Raw genomic sequence first — 14,010 nt, 5'->3', positions numbered from 1 at the left:
CAGTGAAATAAGTGATATTCTCCCTTTTCTTCTTTTTTTAAGTAGAGCTATTAATATACTATTATTTGGAGTCTATGATCTTCTTACTTACCTCTAGCTGTCTGATAATAAATCAGGTGACATTGTTCATAGAGACAGAAGATGCCTTCTCAGCTTCACTCAGAATTCTTCTGAACTGTTAGTCTTATCCATCAATTTCTGTGAAGATAAAGGAACCATATGGGAAAATCTTTTCATTTTTTTTCCTCTGCTAAGCCCATGTTTACATTCAAACTTCACCTTTTAAAACTGTGTCTAAATATTTCTCTTATAGTCAGTATCTTTTAAATTACAGTATGAACATATAGGCAGACCATCATAACTATATTTCTAGAATACTGGAAATTGTGCAATTATGCTTGTAAACCATTTGCTCATCTCTTCCTTTTAAGAGCATCTGTGTTTCTCTGTGATGGCTCCTTCAGTAGTTTATAATTTTCATTTCAGAGCATTCTGTACCCTAGACCATTTATACATTGGGCAGTGGCAGCTGCGTCTCCACAGGATTATATTGAAAGATCTTGGGTTCTGCCAAGAAATAAGTTGAAAGGAAGGTGCATGTGTGTGTTTATGGAGGTGTTTTTGTGTTAATTAGGATATCAATTTACATCACTCTTATTGTTCCATCAGTCATCATGCTGCTTACAGTTCCCTGGTGGCTGAGGATCCCTCTAGTTACTCTGACACCACACTTTAGAAACAGAAATGCTGGTGGTCCTGAATTTGTTTGCATTTGAATGCCTCTTGAGAAAACTGTATGCAGGTCAAGAAACAACAGTTAGAACTGAACATGGAACAACAGACTGGTTCCAAATAGGGAAAGGAGTATGTCAAGGCTATATATTGTCACCCTGCTTATTTAACTTATATGCAGAGTACATCATGAGAAATGCCAGGCTGGATGAAGCACAAGCTGGAATCAAGATTGCGGGGAGAAATATCAATAACCCATATGCAGATGACACCACCCTTATGGCAGAAAGCAAGAACTAAAGAACCTCTTGATAAAAGTGAAAGAGGAGAGTGAAAAAGTTGACTTAAAACTCAACATTCAGCAAACTAAGATCATGGCATCCGGTCCCATCACTTCATGGCAAAGAGATGGGGAAACAATGGAAACTGAGAGAGACTTTATTTTCTTGGACTCCAAAATCTCTGCAGATGGTGACTGCAGTCATGAAATTAAAAGACACTTGCTCCTTGGAAGAAAAGCTGTGACCAACCTAGACAGCATATTAAAAAGTGGAGACATTACTTTGGCAACAAAGGTCCGTCTAGGCAAAGCTATGGTTTTACTAGTAGTCATATATGGATGTGAGAGTTGGACTATAAAGAAAGCTGAGCACAGAAGAATTGATGCTTTTGAGCTGTGGTGTTGGAGAAGACTCTTGAGAGCCCCTCGGACTGCAAGGAGATCCAACCAGTCCATCCTAAAGGAGATAAGTCCTGAGTGTTCATTGGAAGGACTGATGTTGAAGCTGAAACTCCAATACATTGGCCTACCTGATGCGAAGTACTGACTCATTTGAAAAGACCTGATGCTGGGAAAGATTGAAGGTGGGAGGAGAAGGGGACAACAGAGGATGAGATGGTTGAATGGCATCACTGACTCAATGGACATGAATTTGAGTAAGCTTGGGGAGTTGGTGATGGACAGGGAAGCCTGGCATGCTGTAGTCCATGGAGTCGTGATGAGTTGGACACAACTGAGTGACTGATCTGAACTGAATGAATTTGTTGTTCATATAGAAGGAGATTCCTCTGCCAAAGTTACAAATCTTCATGTTATAAGACTCAGGGAAAATAGAATTTTACACATTTTAGTGTAAAAGACAGCAAGTTCTAATTCCTGAAATTGATACATCTTCTTGTATTAATATTTGGAAAAAAAGTCTTTGAAGATGTAATGAAGTTAAGGATCTTGAAATGAGGGAATTGCTCTGGTTTATTCTGGTGGGTCCTAAATGCCATCACAAGCACCAGCAGCTACTTACAAGTGTCCTTGTAAGACAAAGACAAAGAGCTGTAACAGACACATGCAGAGAAGGCAGTGTGAAGACAGAGACAGAGGAGGAGTGCTGGGGCCACAAGCCCAGGAATGCCAGCCTCCTCCACCAGAAGCTGGAAAAGGCAGGGAAGAATTCTTCCCTGGAGTCCCAGACAGGGTGCCCTGCTCAACCTGGGCTTCTCAATCAGTTTTGGAGGCCAGAATACGTTTCTAGCGTTTATAGTCACCAAGTCTGTGATAATTTGTTACAGCAGCATCAGGAAACTAGTATGTAGGTTAGGGAAAGGAAAACACCAGATATAATATCTTGTAAATAATATGCCTCACAGACATTAAATTATCAACATTCTCTAGGATTTTTATCCGCACCACTCTTTGACATTACCACCCATCTCTTTATTCTATAGATGCATTTTCAATACTGTAGCCTCTAGTTACATGTGACTATTAAATAATTGAAATGTTGCCACTAGGATTGAGGAATTGGATTCTTAATTTAGTTTAATTTTAATTAAGTTAAATTTTTAAAGCTTGCAGTTGATTCTGTTATTGGAAAACTTGAAATTATGCTTGGAATGTTTTAGATATGTGAATGTACTTTTTCAACTGTAAATTTTATCAACTGTAAAATACACCAGGTATTCTCAATAAACAGTTAATATCCAAGTTGAGATGTGCTATAAGTATAAAATATATACCACATTTCAAAGACTTGTTATGAAATAAATAAAAATATACTACTGATAATTTTTTAAATTGATGATATGTTGAAATGGTAGTACTTCAGATAAGTTGTGTTAAATGCAATATATTATTAAAATTCCCTTTCTTTTACTTTTTTAGGTTTCAACTAGAAAATCTAAAACCATATACATAAAGCACATTATATTTCTTTTGGACCATGTTGCCTTATTGTCACTCTTCTGAGTGACCCAGTCAACTAGTCCTAGCAATATATCTCATTTCCTATAGCTTATGGACCAAAGTAGGGCTTCCCAGGTGGCTCAGTGGTAAAGAATCCACCTGCCAATGCAGGAGACGCAGGAGACATGGGTTTTGTCCCTGGGTCAGGAAGATCCCCTGGAGGAGGAAATGGCAACCCACTCCAGTATTCTTGTCTGGATGATCCAGTGGATAGAGGAGCCTGGCAGGCTGTAGCCACGTGGTCACAAAGAGTCAGACACGAAAGACACTCATGCACGCACCATGGACCAAAATATTTACCAATTTTCCATTATATTGAAGGACTATGATCATATCTCCATTCTCATGGATTGTCAACTTATTTGCCTTTTTGAATTAAAGCAATCATGTTTGGAACTAGAATTTAAAAATAAGCATTAAAAAAAATAAGCATTTAACATACCTTTACTCATTACATAGCATGTGAAAGGAAAATAATTCAAGATCACAAGATGGTGTTCTTGATAGTTTTCCTCTGAGGATGTTTACTGGGTTTGTTAAGTAGATATTCTGTCTTGAAGCAATTGAGCTTCCAGATCTTTGGGGGAAAAAAAAAAATTCTAGTCCCATTTCACATATCTCTTAATAGTTCTGTGTGAAACAGCAACAGTAATATTTTTATTCTTTTGTGCTTCATGGATCTTTTTAATTACTTAAAAGATAGCACTGGGTACTTGTGTAAATAAATTTATTTAAATTAATTTAAATGTCATTCACTTAAGAAATGCAATCATATTTCTGATTACTGTTACACAGGGTATATGTTTTAAAAATTACTGCTTTTATACAGTTTTCATAGTGAAAAATAACTTGGTGTAATTGTAATGGAAAGTTGTTTTTTTTTTAATCTTCTCTATCCTGTATTTTTGCATAGTTGAAAACTATAAGCAATAAACAATACTTGAAAAGAGAAAGCCCCTCGTACTTAGTATTTGAGAGCAGTTCAGTTTTGCTTTGCTTCTTTCTCCTCTTTACTTTTTCAATTAATGCATGCTCTCCCATGAGTCCCTCCCACAGCACCACCACACCCATCCAGATTCTGCTGGTTTCAGAAGAGACCTAAAAATTGAACTGACAAATGTATCATTCACATCACAAAAGCTATAGGAGCTAGATATGAGTTAATGATTCCCTTATTTCAGAGATGATGAACAGTTCAGAGTCAGACTAGGACTAGAACAAAGGGTCTTTTGATATCACATCTAATTTTCTTTCTGCTAAATCATATTTTTCTAATACGAATGACCTGACAATGCCCTGAATGTCCTGTCCTTACATGATCTCCTAACTTCCAAAAGAATCTGATAAAAAATGAAAGGCCAGTCATTGTGAAAATCATAAATTGGTGGGGGTTGCTCTGACATTAGGTTAGCTGAGGACATCTGCTGAATTTTCAGTGTACTCTCTGTTCACTCACCCCTTATACTTTACCCAGAATGTTTGCTGTTAAAATAAGGTCATGATTGTAAGGCAGATGCCCTAGAACACAGTTCCCACAGTTGTAGTTGCTGTGTCCAGTGGTATTTATTAAGTCCCATGTAATATTTCTAAGAGGGTAGGTAAACTCTTAGTCATATACAAGTGTTCTGGCCTAGGAGACTAGTATGTATGTATCAGGTTTCAAAATTTAAACTTATTATTTAACAGCATCACAGCTTTCAAAGCTAAATGATCATTACTTGATTTTATGCATTCTGATAATATAGCAGTATTTAAGGTGCAATTTGAAGGAAAAAATAATACCTAATTTTGTATTAGTATACTTTAATCACTTTCAAAGTATTGCATATTCCATATCTTAGTTTCCAGTGTTTGTACTTGTAAACTTCAAAGCTATATATTGTCCTTCTCTACATGTTTTCTTCTTTCCACTTTTTTCCTAGATTATATTTGATGTCTTGTTTGTTCTAATGACCCAATTGTTGGTCCACATGCAGAGATCTTACCACAATGGGTATATAACTAAAGTAGTGTAGTATGTGTATGGTCAAGATGACTTAATCAGGACAAGCACACATCACCAAAGGTGTTTGAATGGCTCCAGATACTTACTGGTGTGCACTTGTTGTGTCTACATCCTTGGGCTAGTTACCATTCTGAGCTTTATATGTCTAGTTCATAAAGCTAGGATCATTCTAGGACTGTCTGCCTCATGAAGTTCTGAGGATAATATGGGGTAGGGTATTCATACACATTGTAAAATAAACTATGAAACACTAATAATTGCATTAAGGACTCTCTTCTAATAAGATATTAAAAGCAAATGGGAAGAGAAGTAGGGGGGAATGAGGGAATGAGAAGAACTAAAGAAATAAGTGATGGGGAGGACCAATGACTTAGGGAGAGTCAGGATTGTGGGGGCAGCATGGATTCTTTCCTTTAAAACTTGGAGTTTCAGCCCACGTGTGGCTGTGGAAAATGTACTGAAAGTTTTCTCACATATTGCAGAAGCAGGCTTTCATAGAGATGTTGGACAGTGACATTAATTTTATTCTTGGCATTATTAAAAAGATTATGCATGCATGCACATGCATTACAATCATCTGGATTATCACTATTGTTGTCAAATGATGTGTATGGAAGTTTAGGTTGAATGCAACATGTATTCACTGGGCAAGGGGAGTCTTTTAGATTAAAATGGAGGGCTGCCTGTGACAGGTGATTCTGGAAAGCAGCTGTTCCAATTGTTTAGATATCTTGATATTCCATAAAAGTCCTTTATTTTTATGTGTAAGTTTCAGGTAAAGGATAGGAGAAGCATAAAAAATTACTTACTTTAGTTGCAGGGTTGATATCCTGTGATAAACATTTGTGGGGATTTTTGAATTTGGTGTTTTGAATCCTAATAATTTAGTGGTTTCCACATATAATTTTACATTTCTGTTGCTGTTATCATTAATCCTTTGTTTTATCTTTCTCTTATTCTCTTTATAAAGTGTATTTCCATTTATTCTCCATTCTAGTTGGTTCCCTCTTTAGTCATTATGCCAGATGACCTCTGAAAGTAGCCATAAATGAACCTGTAAACATGACATGTGAATAGAAGTAGTTCTGTCTAATATTTCCTTTCCCACAAAGTTTTCTGCAAACCAATAACTAAAGCTTTTTGCCCTTTTCAAACCCTCCAGTCCTCAGGAGGTTATTTTCAGTGAAGTGGTGAGAAGGAAGAGTTCAAATAGGATTGATTTAATAGAGCTATGATGTGAAAAATCTCACAACACACTGTCTGCCTGAAATGGCCAATCATGGAAGCATTAAAATCAGAGTGGAGAAGGAAGCTGAGGCATCCCAAAAGGCATCCGAATTAAAGAATGACAGCAGCTTGACATTCCCGTATAGAGAAATGAAAGTATTACAGGACAAGAAATAACCAGACACATTTGAAGAAATCATCATCTGTGAGCTACAAACAATCTCAGCCATAAATTTAAGGCAGGAAAATGTCCCCACTATTCTCCAGCAACCAATGACCCAAGAAATTAAAAGAAAACCTTCGTATTTATTTTGTTTATCTATTTCCTCCATGGGATCTATTTTCTCTTCCTTACCCGTATTCTATTCCTATCCTCACAAAATTCTATTCTCTTTAATATTTTAATGATGCATTTGGTTTCTTTCTTTTGTGCTATTATGGGCTTCTCCAGTGACGTAGACAGTAAAGAATCTGCCTGCAATGATGGATACCTGGGTTCGATCCCCAGGTTGGGAAGATCCCCTGGAGAAGGGAATGGCTACCCACTCCAGTATTCTTGCCTGGGAAATCCCATGGACAGAGGACCCTGGCAGGCTACAGTCCATGGTGTTGCAAAGAGTTGGACACAACTGAGCAACTGACACTTTTTTATGTCATTAACTACTCTCAAAGAGTATTGTTTATATATGTACTCCTTAAACCTGCTTATCAGGGCATGACAAATCACGGTATGACAAATCTTAGAAAGAGACTTTCTAAAAGACTGTAGAAGTCATCCAGTATTCACAGGGGATTGACTCCAGGACCCTACCCCCATATCAAAATCCTTGGATGCTCAAAATGGCATAGTATTTGCATATAACCTACACACATCTTTCTAGATATTTTAAAATCATCTCTAGATTACTTATAATACCTAATACAATGTAAGCACTATGTAAATAGTGGCCAGTATCAGCAAATTTGTTTGCTTTTCAAAACTTTCTAGAATTTATATATATATATTAAATTATATATATGTATTAAATAATCTATATAAACTATATATTAAATTAAACTATATATTAAGTATATATTAAATTAAACTATATATTAAATCTAATATATATTAAACTATATATTAAATTATATATATAATTAAACTACATATATATATATATATATAGTTTGTTTGCGTGTTTTTGTTTTTTGATCTATAGTTGGTTGGTTGAATTCAAGAATGTAGAAACCTCTGAGTAGAGAGGGCCAGCTGTACTGCCTCACAAGTATGGCAGTAATGAAAACTAGCATGCAGGATTGTAGCTCGCTGAAATACAATATGAAATAACTAAATAAAATGCTGCAGTGCATCCTGCTAGAATTGTGGGAATAGACAGTATTGGTGCTTACCTCTGTACCAAGATCTCTTACCCCAATAAGGCAAATCTGGAAACTTGGGTATCACTGGCATGACATGAATTCATGAGATGTTCAAGAAATTGCTTTGCAAATATGAATTCCAGCTTCAGCAATATCTTTATTATTAAATATTTATGTGTGTATATGTACACAAATATAGGAAATGACTTCAAGCATAAAGAAAACAATAAATAGGTATAATCTCATCACTTGGAGAGAACTACAGCTTTTCTGATGTTTAGCTTTACAATCTATATATACATCAGAATGTCTTCTTTAAAAAGAAGGTGGTATAATATGCACTTTGATTTATAATGTACTTTGTTTAGAGTACATTGAGACATTAAGGAAGGAGTTAGAGGAAATGTGTATACAGATCTTTGAGGTGTGTCTGTGACTGAAGCTGGGAAGTAGGTTGGAGGGAGAGGGAAGAGCTGAAGGATGGTTGTCTGTGAGATGGTGGGAATGCACAGGATCCACGGAAACTATGGGCGCTGGGAAGTAGGTTGGAGGGAGAGGGAAGAGCTGAAGGACGGTTGTCTGTGAGATGGCGAGAATGAACAGGATCCACGGAAACTGCAGGCCTCGGTGGAATGAGGACCACCTCCTCTGTAATGGCAATGGCAAGAAGCATAGCTGCAGTGGGTTTATAAACAAATGAATGACAAGAAAGTGAATAAAGTTTGTTTCAGTGATTTATCCTTGTCTTCTCTAATGAAATCCAAGGGCAAATCTTCAAGTAATTGAAAATGGAGAAGAGAATGTAGGGGTTTTGAGGGAAGAAGAGAATATATGGAAGTTTTTTTGTGTGTGTGTTAAGAAAAAAGGGTGAATTTTCTAGTATACTATGCTGCGGTTGCCAGACAGTATTGAGCTCCTATTTGAAGTTCACGATCACACAGTTCAAAGGAAACCAGTCAGCTTAGCTTTTTAGATGCAAGTACAGAAAAGGTGAATTGTATACGATTGACCCTCAAATAGCACGAGTTTGAACTATGCATGTCCACTTAAACATGGATAGATTTTTTCTTTCAGTAAATTCTTCATCACGTACTACATCATCCATGGTTAGTTGAATCCTCAGGTGCAAAACCATGGATATGGAGAGCTGACTATGGGACTTGAGCATGAGTGGGTTTGGGGCTTTGGTATCCACAGTGGCTCCTAGAACCAATCTGCGGATACCAAGGAATGAGTGTACTTCTGTCAGAGCTGGAGTTTTGCCAAGTGACTATAACAGAGGAAGCTAAGGGCATTTATGAGATAATATAAGTAATCATAGAAAAACAGTAAAGCAGAGACAGAGGAGGATAAATGGGAAATCTTGGAAATCAAAGATTTGTGGCAGCTGGAGTGACAGAGCAAATTGGCGGGGGAAGAGTTTAGCAGTCAAATATCAGAATGCTGAAAATTGAGTTTCTCATGAGCGCAAAGTGCACAGGGTGTCTTTGACCGTGTACTTGAATTGATGGGAGGCCATAGAGGAAAATGAAGACTTGAAGGAAAGGAGAAGCAAACTGAATGATTCATGAATGTGGACATGGAACTCACTGTGAATAATGGCAACCATTGTGGTGAAGAGGAGCTGTATGGTCAAGTTTTTTGAGGAAATAAAGGAAGTGAAAAGAGATAAGGAGACAACAGCAGCACATAGGGTAAGACTGTAATTTATTGAGATGTTGTGCATTTTAAAGGAGCAGTGGTTTTTGTGAGGGGAGGGGTGGTAATAGTCTGGAAGCCACAAGGGGAAGCAAGGAGGGACGCTAACCTCAGTTTCTGACCCTAACGTAATGGAGTGTATAAGAAAACACAGTCACTACTTGAGAAGGTTAGAAATAAATTTTGTTCTCAGAGGAGAATTTAGGTTAGGGTCAACTAATGTAAAGTGGTAAAGGGAATGTTCTGAGAAATGAACAGGAGAAAGATTGTTAGGGGAATGAAGAGGTGGGAATTGATTATGAATTGGAGATGAGCAGAGAAATAGGGAGATGGGTCTGGGTGAAAACAAATGTCCAGACAGATCTAGGTTACTGGTGGTGACTGAGGCAAGCAAGGGTAAGAGGCGTTGAATCTGAGACAGTCTTCACAGGACTGTCACTCTTTGAGCACAATGGGACTCAGGCTGTAGGGCCCCTAACAAAGGGGAAGGGCTGAGCCAGCGCAGACTCACTCCATCTTTTTTTGTGAGTGGGCTTCCTCGTAAAGTTTTGCTTAAAGGGCATGTCATATGGCTTTAAACAATTTTAAAGACTACTGTCCCAGCCATCCCTCATCAAGCCTAATCTAGACAAATCTCTACATATTCAAGAAAGGAACAGGTAAATGTTTTTTCTCCCATTTGCCCTTTCACGCTGAAATGGTAGGTGTGATTGGGTCCTAGTTGGGTCTACAAGTGAGAGTTGAGGCAGAGAAGTCAGAGTTATCAGGAGACAGGGAGTCAGGCTGAAGAGGCAGAGACTTCTGATTTTGTTTTTCTTGTCAGACAAGATGTTGGATCTCTTGTCATGGAATAGCATGGCAAACTGTGGAGACAGCCCTATCCATTAGGGAAGATTTATACACATCAACTTTCATTCCAGGCTGAAAAGAGGGCTGAGAGCCAGGACAGACACGTCTTAATGGTACTGATTCACAAGTAAGTTGAAATATGCCCCATCCCCTCCCTCTCCACTCTGCACAGCAGATGACAGCAGCTTCTATTAGCTAACATTTCATTCAGTGGACAAAGGTTAGGCAGTAAGACAGGCCATTTTATTCTTCCCTAGTCTAGTTATTTTCCATCACAGAGGCTGTGCTGTCAGTGACATCAGGGCTTTTAGTAGCTCCCAACCTCCTCCTTCTCATTCTTTTTTTTTTCCAAATCCAAAGTAACAACATCTGGATAATTAGAATGATTAGCATTCCTTTTATAGCTAGAATTCGTGAACATTTGTGTTGGCTGAGATCATGGAATTTCCCCTCACATAATCTCCTATCTTCAGCAATGCTCAGAATCATAATTTTCATATTATGAGAACTCAGTTCTCCCTTTTGGGGCAAAAATCCAAGTTATCTCTCAGCATAGATGAGAAGTAATATCCTAAACCAACACTCTTCAGATAAGTTTCTTTGTTAAGAGATCTTTTTTAATATATTACTCTGATTATTTTCACTGTGATTACCTGATCATACCATTTAATCTATAATATTAGATATAATTTTTATGCTCCCTTCCTGTTATTTTATTGGACTGACTTCCTCCTCCCTATCCTTCAGTTCTTTCCAAGGAAATATTTCCATGCTAGCCCTTAGACTAGATTATGTGCTGTTGTCATTTGTACCCAGAACACTGCATTTTTCCCCTATCTTATCACTTATGTAATTTCTTGTTATTGCTTATTTTTGTTTTCTGTGTGTCTAAGAGGGAGGAACATATATCTTGTTCATTTTATATCCCCGATGTTGTCTCAAATATATCATTAATGAATATTTATTGGATGAATAAATGACACATTTTTGAATTTGTAAAATTAGTAAGAATTCGTCTTGAAATGGCTCATTAAATTACTTAAAACTAAATTCTCTCACCTTCGGTGTATTTATTTTACTTTCTGATACTAGGCTAATTTCAGTACCGGAATCCCGAAGGCACTCACTATTAGCTGACGAAGCAGTAGAAGCATTTACCCATTTACAGTGGGTATCCCAAGTTGGGAAAGGTGAACTTTGGAAATGAAACCAATGGTATAGTTCTTTTGGAGGCTCCAAATTGTTCCATGTTTATGAGAAACTGCTTCAGGATTTCACTTCTATTCCCTTTAGTTCCATCCTCTTTCTTCCTCCATTGTGTGTAAAGAAACTAGATTTTTACTCTCAGAGTATTTTTATTATTTTTCTCCATTCAGACAGTGTGGAGTGAATATTTGTGAACAGATCGATTTTGATCAAGAAAGGTTACATTTATTCAGGAAATAGACCTCTTACCTACCTTTCATAAACTTCCCATTGAACTTCAAGTCAGGATATAGTACTTAGGCTCAGAAAGTGAAATTGCTACTGCTGTGCCAAAGGACAAATAAAAAACTGGGTTCCTTGTGGGTGTGAGGCAGTTGTTTCACATAAGGGACAGGATTATGAATAACATTTGTAAGTCGTGGCAGTTGAGGTTTTAAATTAAAAGGGTAACATCAAATATATAATCAATATAAATCAATATAAAATCAGAATTCTGTGCAAATGTCCCTGTGGAAATGTAATTATCAGGTAAGGAACAGGCCTATGTAAGCAGGTCAGATTTTTTAAAATGAAAAAAAAAAGCACAAAGAACTTACTGTCAAATGAATGAGAGCCTTCACCTGCCTTCCTCTGTCAGCTGGAATCTGTAGTATGACTGAGTCAGGTATGATTTGGCAACAGATGATGTTTACCATACACTGGTCCTTGCCACAGAGTGTGTTGTCTTGTAGAATCTAGTCAGGGAAGAATATACCTGATGTGATGAACTGTTTGATGTTTAAGTTCAGGATACATTTTGATAATTTTGAAATATCAGTGAGTATTTTAAATTTATGCTGACCAATAAGCCTATATTTCAGACTTTATATGTTCTTAGAAGCTATGCTATCCTCATTGTATTGAGGGCCCACTGTCTACAAGAGTACTGTATGCTTAAACTAAGGGTACAGTTTAACTAAGATCTTATTCTTGTGAGAACAGGTATGTAATCAGAAACTCAGTATCGTGTATAAAGAAAACATGGAGGAAAAGCACTAAAACTCAGTCTACAGCTTCAGAATAGGCTGCTTGAGCATGCTTCAGTTCAGTTCAGTTTGGTTGCTCAGTCGTGTCTGACTCTGCAGTGCCAAGGACTGCAGCACACCAGGTATGGTAGCTAACCTAACTGTTTAAGAATCAATGTACTTTGGCCTTATAAAGAGGAAGAGAAAGCTATTCTAAGTAGTGAGAACTTATGAACTGGGTATGGAGATACGTGCGTGTGGCGGTGTGTATAGGGTAATTAAACACCTCTTCAAAGTTTTGATTATGAAGGTCTTTTATGCTGTATTAATGAACTTGGAATTTATTCCAAGACAATGATTTAAACATGAAGAGTATAATATCAAATGTTTGTTCAGGAGACTCTGAGAGGTAGATATTTTGAAGAATATAAGACAGTGTAGAATAGTAATCTAATGTAGTAATCTAGGTCAGAACTATAAACACTCCAAGTAGAGTTTTTGAAAAAGGGGTCAGTAGAAATGGTTGTGCCTCCAATAATACAATTCTTTTGTCATTACTAACTAGTAAACTAATTATAAGAGATTTTTAAGACATAAAGTACTAAAAATGTATTTAGATAAATTGGATGAAAGGTACATATTGGGTTCTTAAAACAGCTAAGGGATTTGAGGGATCAGCCATTGGGATGTACATGAGAATCAAGCCAAGAATAAGTTATAACCTAAACTGAGATAGATGAGTTTGAATCTATATGCCAGGAAGTAGATGATGGTGGTTTATTTATTTATTTGTTTTCATGAATTCAGTCTATAGGTAGTTGCAGTTGACAGTTACTTATCTGCATAAAAACTACTGTAAAACACCCTCTAATATTCCTATGGTACCCATTTATACCTATTCTAGTATAAAATTAACATTTTCAGTTTAGATACATAAATTTCCAGAAGAAAGTAAGTTTACTTTTACTGTAGTACCTTAAGACATTCATCCTATCTTCCATAATCTTTGTTAAAACCCCAGTAGTCATTTTTATAGTTATTCATTCAAATGCAGTCTATCTTTTTAATCCCCTCTTTGGGCTTCTTTAAACTCTTCTCTTTGCCTTTTGTTTTAGGTAGTGTTGCTGTTCTCTCATCAAGGTGTTGTTTTCTTTATATTTATCCTACCTGGGATTTGTATAGCTTCTTAAATAAGAGGCTTGATGTTTTGATCTGATTTGAAATGTTCTTTGCCAGTATCTCTTCAAATATTGCTTCTGTTTCTATTTTCTATCCATTACTCACATGCTAGAGTTTCATCTACTGTTAGCGATATATGTTGAGTTCATAATTTCAGTTACTGAATCTTTTTTAGTTCTAGAATTCCTGTTTCATTGTTCTTTAAAAATTCTGTTTCACAGGTGAAATTCCATTTTGTTCTGTCATCTATGTACTGATTTCTAGTCATAGTTATTTAAATCCATGCCTGACAGCTCTAGCTTTTGTTTTTCATCTATGAGTCTGTTTCTATTGTCTGTTCTTTTTATCTTTTTTATTTCTATATTATCTTTCCATTTCCTGACATAGTTGGTGATATTTTATTAAGTGCCAGACATTGTGAGTGGTGACTTTTGGAGGCTTTGGATGATGTGAAGTAAAAAATTGTCTTTCTTCAGGGAAAATTTAATTTTCCTCTGCAAGACAAACTAGTG

The 14,010-nt window shown here is 36.7% G+C and overlaps 1 long non-coding RNA gene across 2 annotated transcripts in view; it reads right to left on the bottom strand.

Annotated features, from left to right (window-relative positions):
- Positions 1-13,663, bottom strand: part of LOC110135032 (uncharacterized) — a 30,086-nt gene extending 16,423 nt beyond the window's left edge. For both annotated transcript variants that reach the window (XR_011487132.1, XR_002313224.2), the window contains exons 1-3: positions 13,487-13,663; positions 11,912-12,049; positions 92-198 (exon numbers count right to left, since the gene is read on the bottom strand). This is a non-coding gene — a long non-coding RNA (uncharacterized lncRNA). The remainder of the gene's footprint in view (positions 1-91; positions 199-11,911; positions 12,050-13,486) is intronic.
- Positions 13,664-14,010: the final 347 nt, after the last annotated feature.

The sequence above is a fragment of the Odocoileus virginianus genome, chromosome 4 (assembly GCF_023699985.2).
Source record: "Odocoileus virginianus isolate 20LAN1187 ecotype Illinois chromosome 4, Ovbor_1.2, whole genome shotgun sequence".
Taxonomy (NCBI): Eukaryota; Metazoa; Chordata; class Mammalia; order Artiodactyla; family Cervidae; genus Odocoileus; species Odocoileus virginianus.
This window is presented reverse-complemented; position numbering and strand designations above follow the sequence as displayed.